At 41.2% G+C, this 11,781-nt stretch overlaps 2 pseudogenes; one reads left to right on the forward strand and one right to left on the reverse strand.

Annotated features, from left to right (window-relative positions):
• Window positions 1–3,069: 3,069 nt before the first annotated feature.
• LOC134968188 (5S ribosomal RNA) lies at window positions 3,070–3,188 on the reverse strand (annotated as a pseudogene).
• Window positions 3,189–4,494: 1,306 nt separating this feature from the next.
• LOC134967154 (5S ribosomal RNA) lies at window positions 4,495–4,613 on the forward strand (annotated as a pseudogene).
• The last annotated feature ends 7,168 nt before the right edge of the window (window positions 4,614–11,781 follow it).

Below are 11,781 nucleotides of genomic sequence, written 5' to 3' on the forward strand. Positions count from 1 at the left end.
TCCTCCCACTGACGCTCCAGTAAGGGGACCCGGCTTCCTCCGTAGTCGCGGCTCGTAGACGCTCCCACTTCGGGTTAGGGGAGGGGTTTCCTTAGGTCTCCTCAAGTCGCTGTACACTCTCATTAAGACCCACTGTGCTCACGGCTCACACCCAGGGCTGTCCTCCCACCGCCTGCAGCTCCTTCTTGTCCTCCCGCCGCCTGCAGCTCTCCTCTTCATGCACGAGACTGCTTCCCGCTCTCTCCTCGTGCCCAACTGCCATTGCATAGCGCGTGAGGCTACTAGAGCCTTACAACTATTAGCGGTTCTTGCCACGGGCAAGCAGGACTTTTGCCCGGGGCGCCGCCTTCCGGAGGGCGCTGGCGCCATCCGGAGGGCGCCGCACCGTGGCAAGATCCGCCACTGCTGCCCGCTGTGTCCCCCGTCCGCCTCCGCTGCCCGCTGCCGTCCCCGTCCTCGGCGCCTCCTGTGAAGGGAACTAGACGCTATGCGTCTAGTTTCCCTTCGTGGAGAGTAACTGCTGAGCGGTGCGCGATGACGTCATCGCGCACCGCACAGCAAAGGTCCTCTCCACGAAGGGAACTAGACGCATAGCGTCTAGTTTCTCTTCGTGGAGAGGACCTTTTGCTGTGCGGTGCGCGATGACGTCATCGCGCACCGCTCAGCATTCAAGCGGCGCTTTCAATGTACAGGGGGCGTGACTCACCACGCCCCCTGTATTAGGCCACGCCCCTTTCCTGCCCGGGGCGCTCTGCGCCCTTGAACCGGCCGTGCTTACAACATTATGCCACCAATGACAGAGACAGATGTACAGCGTCATCCATCTTCCTACACCCAACTTAGTGAAGCTACTCTCTGTAAACCCCCTGCTGGCGGCCACTGCGCAGCCGCAACAAATTGAAAAGCCCTATCTTTATAATGGGGCATATTTTACTTAATTAAAAAAAATCTGTAACTTTCTGAGAAACCACAACCCCAAAAGGCACTACACTGGGACAAGATCTATCTAATAAAACAAACCCCAAGTCTTAATTCGTCCCCTATCCTGAGTTATGCCTTCCCAAAAAATTTCTAATTCACTCTATAGGAAAACGATGTCAAAAAGCCACAAAGGAAGTCACAGAAAAAAACTGACAGTTGGAACTTTAGGTTACTCCCAATTCCTCATTTTTTATTATTTTGCCCTGAAATTTGGCATGCAGCACCGGGTGACGATTCTACGCGCCCATGCCAAATTTCGGCTCAATACGTCTAATCACTTTTGAGGTGTAGCCCCTCAAACACCATGCCCCCATCTCAAAAGTTCCCTATGGGAGAATTCCGTTTGTTCGATTCAGCCTTAATATAAGGGCACGACCGTGCCCTTATAATATATTTATATATATACAGAAAATTCAGCACTCACCATAGTAAGCTCACTTATCCTCACAACATCAATAAATAAATAAATGATGGGGGTTTAGTTAGTGAATTTCATGCACCCCTATGTAAACTCAATTGTCCTAAACCTGTGTCATCTGTTCCTTAGTAATTTGTCAGCCAGTGTCAGGTGACTAGTGTACCTTTAAAAGCCATAAGGTATGCGGCAGGTGCACATTAAACCTGGTAGGCACATTTGCAGTTATATTATGTGTGATACAGTTGCCAGGTTTTAATTTTTAAGACTCTGTGATAGTGTGGGACCTGCATGAAGATGGGGTACCATGGCGATCGGTTTGCAGGCTTCCGTGCATTGGCCAATTCACTAACTAAACCCCCATCATTTATTTATTGATGTTGTGAGGATAAGTTAGCTTGCTATGGTGAGTGCTGAATTTTCTGTTTGTATATATATAAGTAGGTGGCCTCGGGCTACAAGTGCTGTGGCAAGTGGGGTGGCAAGTGCTGTGGTTTTATATATTTATATATAACCTCCTGTACCTAAGATAAGCACTTTATACACATATACTACAAATCGATGTGTACGTTGTACTTTTATATTTATTTTTCTTTTTAATCATAATTTTGTCCATTTTATATGAATTCTTATGCTTGAGCATTTTTTCTTAAACTAAAGTGTATTATTGTTTTTTAATCATGTAAAATAAATATGCATTCTTTTTATATATGAAAAATCTTTTTACGTTCCTTTACTATAGACACCATTGGTCGCTTGTGCCCATATTCTTGGTTTCTATAACACTTTTTACAGCAGCTTACCACTGCTGTTCTTATTTAGGGGCCTGCTGACACCCTTTGTACCAAGGGAGTGTATTTTTGGACATACATTGTACATATTTGTGAAGGCTAACTTACCACAAGTGGCGCTATTTTTTCTTTTTTATTGCATATATATATATATATATATATATATATATATATTCTAGCTGTTTTACCCGTTCTTCGCATGGGAGTTTCTGACTTTCATGGGTTGGTAAATCTGTAGAGGTTAAGCAAAGAGAAGAAAAAAGAAAGACTCTGTGTTGGGGCACGCTTAGAAATTTGAAATAAGTTTATTAAAATTTAACATTTAATTAATAACGAATAAAAGTAATGAGGAGTTTGATACAAAAAAATTGTTCAAGAACACAAAGTAAACATATATATTGACAGAAATCAGGATAAGCCTGATACAAAATTATGGGCACCTGTGGTGAAAAATATACTGAAAAACATAAAAAATTACAAAAAATTAATATTATTAAGGTGCCTGAGTTAATCAAAATTCAAAATTGGAGTAGCGGTAAATGATATGTACATATAATCACCGCAGTGATAATTGTAGGTAAGCACCTAGTCTAAAACCTCATGAGAATAGATGAGAGGCACAAAGGTTCATAATTGAAATGTCAAATGACTGAGGGTAATCACCTGGTAGAGATTCTGTTTGCTAAAAGGCTAGATCCTTATAGATAACAAAGCATTTAAGATAAAAGTATGATTATTAAAGATACAAAAGAGCATTGATAAATAAGCCTAAAGGCAAAGCCAATTGTAGATAAATAGAAGGTTTGCGGGAAAGTTGGATAAGGAATAGGTAAGTTTCAGAAGTTGCTCTAACACTTCTGCTGTTTGTGATCAGAGGTCACAATCTTACTGCACCTGATATTCCCAAGAGGTCACCCTACTAGGTACTGATCAGGCTTATCAGCGCTTAGCTTCCAAGGTCGGATGAGATTGGGCGTTGCTGCTGAAATATGGCAGTAATAAACACTAGGACACAAATGAGAGAGTGTAATGAGTAGTGAGCAACAAGGTACTTCTGCTGTCCAGTTTCTAGCGCAGATTCTCTGTTGCTGTGAGCATTGCAGAGAGTGGTCTCGCATCTGGATGAGAGGGTACTAAAAATAGAAGTGAGATATGCTCAGAATAGGGAGGAAACCCTGCCTTCTGCTGTCCACTGTCTTATATAGTTATATAGCGGACAGTGGATGAGAGAGGTGGGTTAGGCTTACCTATTGAAAAAAAGGGTGGTGGGAAAATTAGAAGAAGGAGAAGAAATGGTAATGTGGTGAGATCACAAATTAACAAAAAATTAAGTAAATTATGAAATAAAACAATCATGAAATCAACGATTAATTGGAAAAAGGAAAGTAAACACAGGCTGCATGGTAAAGGCTTACCAAAATGGGTATAAGACCCTGTTTATGCAGAAAGGATTCTGCAAAAAAGTATTACATTTAAAAGGAAATACCAGAAAATGGTTTAGAACAATAATTAAGGATCAAAAATAGCAAACATGGAAAAAAACAATATTGATTATATATCAGTATCAGTTAAATAACTGGAGTCCAAATGGGCACATACAATACCAGGGAGTCCCAAAAGTGATCTGAGCTAGAAAGAGTTCAGCATCACTGTGCTCAGTGATGCTGAACTCTTTCTAGCTCAGATCACTTCTGGGACTCCCTGGTATTGTATGTGCCCATTTGGACTCCAGTTATTTAACTGATACTGATATATAATCAATATTGTTTTTTTCCATGTTTGCTATTTTTGATCCTTAATTATTGTTCTAAACCATTTTCTGGTATTTCCTTTTAAATGTAATACTTTTTTGCAGAATCCTTTCTGCATAAACAGGGTCTTATACCCATTTTGGTAAGCCTTTACCATGCAGCCTGTGTTTACTTTCCTTTTTCCAATTAATCGTTGATTTCATGATTGTTTTATTTCATAATTTACTTAATTTTTTGTTAATTTGTGATCTCACCACATTACCATTTCTTCTCCTTCTTCTAATTTTCCCACCACCCTTTTTTTCAATAGGTAAGCCTAACCCACCTCTCTCATCCACTGTCCGCTATATAACTATATAAGACAGTGGACAGCAGAAGGCAGGGTTTCCTCCCTATTCTGAGCATATCTCACTTCTATTTTTAGTACCCTCTCATCCAGATGCGAGACCACTCTCTGCAATGCTCACAGCAACAGAGAATCTGCGCTAGAAACTGGACAGCAGAAGTACCTTGTTGCTCACTACTCATTACACTCTCTCATTTGTGTCCTAGTGTTTATTACTGCCATATTTCAGCAGCAACGCCCAATCTCATGCGACCTTGGAAGCTAAGCGCTGATAAGCCTGATCAGTACCTAGTAGGGTGACCTCTTGGGAATATCAGGTGCAGTAAGATTGTGACCTCTGATCACAAACAGCAGAAGTGTTAGAGCAACTTCTGAAACTTACCTATTCCTTATCCAACTTTCCCGCAAACCTTCTATTTATCTACAATTGGCTTTGCCTTTGGGCTTATTTATCAATGCTCTTTTGTATCTTTAATAATCATACTTTTATCTTAAATGCTTTGTTATCTATAAGGATCTAGCCTTTTAGCAAACAGAATCTCTACCAGGTGATTACCCTCAGTCATTTGACATTTCAATTATGAACCTTTGTGCCTCTCATCTATTCTCATGAGGTTTTAGACTAGGTGCTTACCTACAATTATCACTACGGTGATTATATGTACATATCATTTACCTCTACTCCAATTTTGAATTTTGATTAACTCAGGCACCTTAATAATATTAATTTTTTGTAATTTTTTATGTTTTTCAGTATATTTTTCACCACAGGTGCCCATAATTTTGTATCAGGCTTATCCTGATTTCTGTCAATATATATGTTTACTTTGTGTTCTTGAACAATTTTTTTGTATCAAACTCCTCATTACTTTTATTCGTTATTAATTAAATGTTAAGTTTTAATAAACTTATTTCAAATTTCTAAGCGTGCCCCAACACAGAGTCTTTCTTTTTTCTTCTCTTTGCTTAACCATTACTGACTCTGGGAGCACCACCAACTCAAATAATTATTTAGATGTCTTCATTAAGAATCTTTAAATTTAAACTTAGTATCGTTGGTCATTCCCTGAACAGTTTTCTACAATCTGTGTATTAATCTATGTTCATCATTACCACATTTTTCCTGTGCGGAACCAAAACAAATTTCTGTTAAATCTGTAGAGGTGTAAAGTATATATTAATCCATAATTCTTGGCGTTACCAGAGGAGCACCAGTAGCAGATATGGTAAAAAGTAACAGGATCATATTTGTAGTTTATTACATTCTACACACCGGAGGTGCATTCCAAATTTTGATCCGATCTTTTCCATTTGGGCATTATTGTTCATGCAACCCAAGCCACGCATCAGTAATGACATCATTATGTCAACGCCTTTTCATCCCGTAGGGGAGATTTACTAAAATTCAAATTACATCGTTTTCCTGTTTCCCAGTGAGTGACTGAGGGCTTCCGCATTTATATATATATATATATATATATATACATACACACACATCACCCGCATGGAAATCTTAATGCAATATGACTATTTTCATTGCACCCATCTTAATGTTTAAGTTCACTGCCCAACCCCTAAAAAAATTAGCATGAAGATCCATAGCCTATATGTTAATGGACAGTTTAAGGAACATATAAATTTTCAACACACGATCAGCTTAGCGACCCCGAAAACGATGGATTTGACACTAATGTTGGTCATTTTTGACATTTTATTTTTCACCCCTCCCCCCCTCCACCCTATGCTGATGGGAGCTGAACTTGGACTTAAATGGCACCGGGAGTGTCACTATTCATCTTAGCGACCCCGAAAACTATGGATTTTTACATGTCAGCCCCTTCCCACCTCTAGGGTTGCTAGGGGTGTCTTAACCCCACAGTATTTTTTTTTTTCAGATTGTAAAGTCATGTGTGCACTAAATTTGGTGTAAATTGTTCCAGGCATTCCAGAGTTATGCCCGAAAACTATGGATTTTTACATGACACCCCCTTCACACCACCACCCCTAGGGGTGCTAGGGGTGTCTTATCTCCATGGTATTTTTTTTTAGATTGTAAGTCATATGTGTACCAAGTTTGATGTAAATTGCTCTAAACATTCCATTATGCTGGAACATACATACATACATACACACATACATACATCCATATATATATATATATATATACATATACACACACACACACACACACACACACACACACGTTGAGTATCCCACATATTTGGGTCCCCTCATGAAATAATGACATGTATATTATATAGTATGTGTATATATATATATATATATACATTACAGACAGCGGCGGCACTCGGAGACTTTAATTAAAGTGCATAAAGTGTTTATTCTCAAACATCTACGTTTCGGGGTACGCAGCCCCTTCGTCAGGATAACCAGTATAAATCAAATAAAGTGTTTAAATACCTTCACCCACGAGGACGCCCCGCTCAGCCTCCCTCCGCGTCGCCCGGGTTCCGGATCTGTCTCACAGGAAGTGACGACATCCCGGCCCGACCAGCCAGCGCGTAGGAGCTGTAAACAGAGTAACCATGGTTACCGTGTGAACAAAACATTACACCACATAACTTGTTTGCTTGTATCGTAACATACATACACATAAATCGTACTTGTACCTCAAATAATTAAAATAATTAAAATCATTTACACCAATTATTCCGCCATTAGCCGATACCAGGGTGCCCTGTCTATATGTAATTCATAGCTCCCCATATTACTTAACCATGCTGAGTATACATGAATTTACTCACATAACTACGATGTATCCCCCTCTCACAGATGGTGCATACTGGGAATTAAATGTTACCTAATCCAATTTCCTGATCACACAGAACAACATTCTATAGAAAACATTTGTAATTATTCATTTCGTTGAGACCTTTGGGAAAAATAGTGTTTAATTTATCGATCCACATCGCTTCCACCTGTAGCAATCTTTTGGATCTATCACCTCCTCTTATAGAACGTGGGACGTGGTCTATTAATTTATATCTTAATGTGGATACATTGTGCCTAGCCTGTGCAAAATGCCTTGCTACAGGCTGTTCACTTTGTCCAGATTTGATGGCCTCCCTTATTGCGTACCTGTGTTGGGCCATACGAACTCTGAACTCACAATCCGTTTTTCCCACATATACCAACCCACATGGGCAGGTGAGTGTATACACGACAAACTTGGATTTACACGAAAGTGGGAACCGAATGGTGTATTTCTTTCCGGTGTGTGGATGTTGAAAATATTCTCCCGGGCTAAGAAAACTGCATGTGGTACACCCACTACACCGGAAACATCCCTTTCTAGGTTTCAAAAAATGTGTCGGTTCAGAATTAAATTTTGACAGGTCTGTCTTTACTACCATGTCTCTGATACTTTTATTTCTCGAGTAACTAAATAATAATTTACTACCCACAGTTTTTCCTAGCTCTCTATCTGTGGCTACCACTGGCCACAGTTTTTTTACTTGTTTCGCCAGGTGTGGGCTGCTGGAATTATATTGTGTTACCCATGGAAATCTATTTCCTAATTCTTTCTTCTTAATAGGTGCCAAAAGTTTCTCGCGGGATTTTAGTAGCGCTTTCTTGTTGGCTTTCTCTAGGTCTACTACCAAGTACCCTCTCTGTAAAAATTTCTGAACCATTGTTTCCAATTGTCTATCCCTCTCAACGTTGTCACTGTTGATACGGCATACCCGTAAAAATTGGGAATAAGGTAAACCTTGTGTTGTGGATCTCGGGTGGAAGCTATCCGCCCTCAATAAATTATTTCGATCAGTAGGTTTACTAAACAGACATGTCGTTATATTCCCTTCATTCAAGGTAATGCAGACATCAAGAAAATTAATCTGTCTTTTATCCATGGTGGCTGTGAATTTGACCGGACTGTCCGTTTTATTGTGGTCTTCCACAATCCTGGTCAAACTCTCCTCATCACTGTTCCAAAAGATGATCACATCATCTATGTACCTAAAGTACATTGTCAGTTGCGATGAGATCTTGGGATCCATCAAAAATAGATCTCTCTCTAACTCCCACATATATGCGTTTGCGAACGCCGGCGCCACCGCCGACCCCATCGCACAGCCTGTACATTGGATAAAAAATGTCTTTTCATACAGAAAATTTTTTTTTGTAAGTGTGAATTCTAACAATGAAAGAAAAAATCCAATGTCTGGCCCGATGTATCTAGGGTTGTTAGAGATTAAATGTTTCACCGCTGCCAGTCCCGCTGCATGTGGAATGCAGGTATACAGACTTGTAACGTCTAATGACGCCAAAAGTGTGTTGTCAGGAATTTTCCCCAATTCAACCAACCTTCGTAAAAGGGACGAAGTGTCTTTCAGGTATGTGGGGGTATGTTGAATACATGGCTGTAAAAAACTGTCGCAGTATACTGCCAAAGGTTCATTTAACGACCCCCTGGCCGAAATTATTGGCCTACCTGGGGGTTTCACGGGGTCTTTATGTAATTTGGGGATTACATAAAACACTGGGGTGACTGGGAATTCCACTGTTAATGCCTTGCTAACCGAAGGTAGTATGATGTTTTCCTCCACTGCCTGTGTTAGCATTGCATCCAGCTCATCCTTGAATTTGAGGGTAGGGTCTGACTTCAGGGGTCTATATGTATTAACATCAGAGAGCAATCTCTTACATTCCTGTTTGTAATCTGCTGTGTCCAAAATTACAATTGCTCCCCCTTTGTCTGCACCCCGAATTATTATATCCTCCCTTTTACTTAACCCCCTTAATGCATCAGATTCTTTTTTAGACACATTTGGATGTAAACAATCAGTGCAATCATTTGGTAAATTCTCTAACATTCTACTAAACGTTTTAATAGATGCATTAGCAGAATAGGGTTCAAAAGTTGATTTAGAGAACCTTCTCACCTGTTGCGGGAGAACATCCCTTTGCTTCTCCAAATCAACTGTTGCCACCTTGGAAAAATGTTCTTTTAATTTTAAAGATCTTGATAATTTATAGGAATCTATCTTCCATTGGAAAGGGTCCAGCGACCGTGTCGGCACAAAAGACAGTCCTTTTCCCAGCACCATACTCTCAGCAGGAGATAGTTCCTTAGATGACAAATTATAAATTAATTGTTCTTGGCTCGTGGAGGTCGCGTATTTCCTTTTGCTCCTCTCCTGCCGTCTCTTCTACCCCCCTCGCCTCGTCGGGGCACTTCTCTGCCGGCGATGATGGCCCTTGTGCGTACCCCTAAAGGGATTTCTCGACGGTTTTGTTGTCTCCCTGGGGTATGGTCATCTGCTTCACTAGCTGATGTACTGGATTCATGCTGCCGTGATCCTCTTTCCAATATTGTGGCTTCCGTCCTGGTTGTCCTCTACTGGCTTGATTGCTTAGCCAGGCGTATACTCTGTGTTGTTCATAATCTTGTTGGACTTTCGTCCGTTTTTGTTTTTTAAACTTAATGAGATTATTTTTATAAGTTTCTACTTCTACTGACATATTTTTCAGCCAGTCAGGTAGAGGTTCTTCCCCGATCCCATGTTCCTGTTTCACCTGATTAATTTTCTCCTTAGTGATCCGTCGTTCCTTTGTTGCCTCCTCAATGACCAGGAGCATCAGGTCTAAGGAACATTTATTCAGGATCATGATCCATTTTCTGCAAAACGTGGCATCGTACCGTCCAATTGTTGGCATATTATGGACTCTGAATCCTCTTGGGATCTGTTTAGCTCGATGATAGTCAGAGAGAGTGATTGCATGATACAAGAAATCTGTTTCCCTTTTGTGGAGTTTCAATAATTCTCTATAAATGTCCTCATTCGTTGTGCCAGTCTCTGTGTCAAATAGAGGTTCCTTCACAAGGATGTTTTCAGCCTCTATATCACTAAAACTGAGGGTATCATGTGTGTCACATTGTAAAAAGAATGTAGCCTCCTCAGCTGTAGCATCCCTGGCATTAGCCATTGCGGTGTAACTTGTGCAAAATACAGTGCAAAAATAAAGTGCTTTGTGCCTCACCAGTGTTGGCTTATAAAAGTGCTGAAGCGTGGAAAAATGATCCTGCGGGTGAACGCCTGGGTATTCAGGGTGCCTTGATCTGCCACTTGGTACACCACTGCGGGTTTAACAAGTGTATACAATGTCCAGAGCGATCCGGCACTCCCTCCGTCCCCACGGATTCCACAATAATGCTCCTGTGCCCTCCTCCTTGAGAGACAGCGCGTCCCTCACGAATACATTACAGACAGCGGCGGCACTCGGAGACTTTAATTAAAGTGCATAAAGTGTTTATTCTCAAACATCTACGTTTCGGGGTACGCAGCCCCTTCGTCAGGATAACCAGTATAAATCAAATAAAGTGTTTAAATACCTTCACCCACGAGGACGCCCCGCTCAGCCTCCCTCCGCGTCGCCCGGGTTCCGGATCTGTCTCACAGGAAGTGACGACATCCCGGCCCGACCAGCCAGCGCGTAGGAGCTGTAAACAGAGTAACCATGGTTACCGTGTGAACAAAACATTACACCACATAACTTGTTTGCTTGTATCGTAACATACATACACATAAATCGTACTTGTACCTCAAATAATTAAAATAATTAAAATCATTTACACCAATTATTCCGCCATTAGCCGATACCAGGGTGCCCTGTCTATATGTAATTCATAGCTCCCCATATTACTTAACCATGCTGAGTATACATGAATTTACTCAAGTAATATGGGGAGCTATGAATTACATATAGACAGGACACCCTGGTATCGGCAAATGGCGGAATAATTGGTGTAAATGATTTTAATTATTTTAATTATTTGAGGTACAAGTACGATTTATGTGTATGTATGTTACGATACAAGCAAACAAGTTATGTGGTGTAATGTTTTGTTCACACGGTAACCATGGTTACTCTGTTTACAGCTCCTACGCGCTGGCTGGTCGGGCCGGGATGTCGTCACTTCCTGTGAGACAGATCCGGAACCCGGGCGACGCGGAGGGAGGCTGAGCAGGACGTCCTCGTGGGTGAAGGTATTTAAACACTTTATTTGATTTATACTGGTTATCCTGACGAAGGGGCTGCGTACCCCGAAACGTAGATGTTTGAGAATAAACACTTTATGCACTTTAATTAAAGTCTCCGAGTGCCGCCGCTGTCTGTAATGTATTAGTGAGGGACGCGCTGTCTCTCAAGGAGGAGGGCACAGGAGCATTATTGTGGAATCCGTGGGGACGGAGGGAGTGCCGGATCGCTCTGGACATTGTATACACTTGTTAAACCCGCAGTGGTGTACCAAGTGGCAGATCAAGGCACCCTGAATACCCAGGCGTTCACCCGCAGGATCATTTTTCCACGCTTCAGCACTTTTATAAGCCAACACTGGTGAGGCACAAAGCACTTTATTTTTGCACTGTATTTTGCACAAGTTACACCGCAATGGCTAATGCCAGGGATGCTACAGCTGAGGAGGCTACATTCTTTTTACAATGTGACACACATGATACCCTCAGTTTTAGT

Source organism: Pseudophryne corroboree, chromosome 10 (genome assembly GCF_028390025.1).
Source record: "Pseudophryne corroboree isolate aPseCor3 chromosome 10, aPseCor3.hap2, whole genome shotgun sequence".
In the NCBI taxonomy this organism is placed as follows: domain Eukaryota; kingdom Metazoa; phylum Chordata; class Amphibia; order Anura; family Myobatrachidae; genus Pseudophryne; species Pseudophryne corroboree.